Consider the following 1,807-nt stretch of genomic DNA (forward strand, 5'->3'; position numbering starts at 1 on the left):
AGATAGTTCTTTCAGATAAATGAGGCTTCCTGTGATATAAAATATTAAGTGACCTTCAGTGTAAGGATTCCATGGTTGTTGTGAATAACCTCCTCCTCGGCCCTCGTTGCCCCATTGGTTCATCTTTGAGTGTTTCTGTCAGACAAAAAAATAATTGACATATTATGTACTCCCTGGATGACCATTAGGTTTTTCTGTTATTTATATAACAAGTGTAATTTTATATCCTAAATCACAACTAAATTAGGCCTTTGGTTTTACAGTTTCTTGCAGCATTCTAACTTTTATGAATCATAATAAACATTTTACATACTTACCAAAGTATATTCCAAATAATCATAGAATATAAAAGTATATATATTTACCCTGTTCCATCAAAGTTTAAATTTAGCTGCAAATGTTAATGATTTGAATTATGTGTAGTGCTCACCCATAAAGAGCTACTGGTTAAATTGGGCCCCTCTAGTCTGTCCAGGGCACACAGGTCCATAGCTAGCCCAAAACGCTCACCAACACAGTAGTGGCAACTTATTGACCGACTTTCATGCTTGTGATCTTTTGCTTGCAGTAAATTTATTTAAGAACTTTGGGAGAGAGAGTTAGGACACAGGACACCCATGGTCCTGCAGACTCCAGAAAAGAGAGACAAAAAGTACTTACAACCTTCACAGATAGAAAACCTTTAAACCAACCTCGCATTGTGTGAAGCTTCTGCCCATAAGGTATTGGTTATTGCATTTACCAAATCCTTGTGGAGAAATATCCATACTTCAGACAAGGACCAAGCTTCTACCTAGCTTCTCAGGCTCCTTATTCAGACTGAAGTCGCTCCATGGGCATCTCCATCCTCAAGCTTAATTTACTAGGCCCTAGTCCAAGCACCCTCATCAGGCATCAGACCTAAGAGGATTAGACAACAGCTCTAATCCTCACAGCTCTAGCCCCCCCGGCAGATGGTCTGGAGTAGACATGTGCGACTCATTTCATTCCCAATTGAAATTTGTACAAAGTTCTGCAAATTCGGACATTCAGATGCATCCAAATTTCCGAATGGCAGAAATAACGAATCTGAAGGAATCCAAATGTTTGATAATGAAATTTGGTTACATACGAATTTAATTCAGAATGAAACACAACAAGCTGGAGATCTATCATTTACTGCTCTCTGGCTTCTCTAAGTTGTATCATGAATCAAAACAAAGTAACACAATATTGTTACAAAATGTAAAGAAAGAAAGAAGCTGAGAGATCTGTGTTATTCTGTAACAGCTTCTGATTCTTTGTGGACACTTGAGTGCTGAATGTAAAGAATCTGACAGCTTTCACAGAATACACAAAACTGTTCACAGAAATAATAATATTAAAAAAACAGTGTGGAGTTGTTCCCCCCAATTCATACCAGACCCTTTAGATATTGTAGGAATATTAGGGGGGACCCGGTGTAAACATTTTTTTTTTAAAAACAGCGTGTGGTTCCCTGGCAATTCATACCAGACCCTTTAGGTCTGGTAGGAATTTTAAGTGGAACCCCAATGCCAAAAATAAAAATGTGAGGTCCCCCCTAAAATCTCACACCAGACCCTTAATCTGGGCAGCAGCCTGGCAGAGTGAGTGGTGGCTACTTTACAACACACACACAGGGACCATGGAGAACACAAGTGGCCATCCTCCAGAAAGAAGGACAGTGTCAGTACAAATTCAGAGTTGATTTCAGGATCTACTGCTGAGTGATGCACAAAAAAGCTACATTTCTGTTAATAGCTAAGGTACTTTAATTTATTTTTAAGGTTTAACTCCTGAGTTTTGT

The sequence above is a fragment of the Nanorana parkeri genome, unplaced genomic scaffold (genome assembly GCF_000935625.1).
Source record: "Nanorana parkeri isolate BGI_ZX_2015 unplaced genomic scaffold, ASM93562v1 scaffold2541, whole genome shotgun sequence".
Taxonomy (NCBI): domain Eukaryota; kingdom Metazoa; phylum Chordata; class Amphibia; order Anura; family Dicroglossidae; genus Nanorana; species Nanorana parkeri.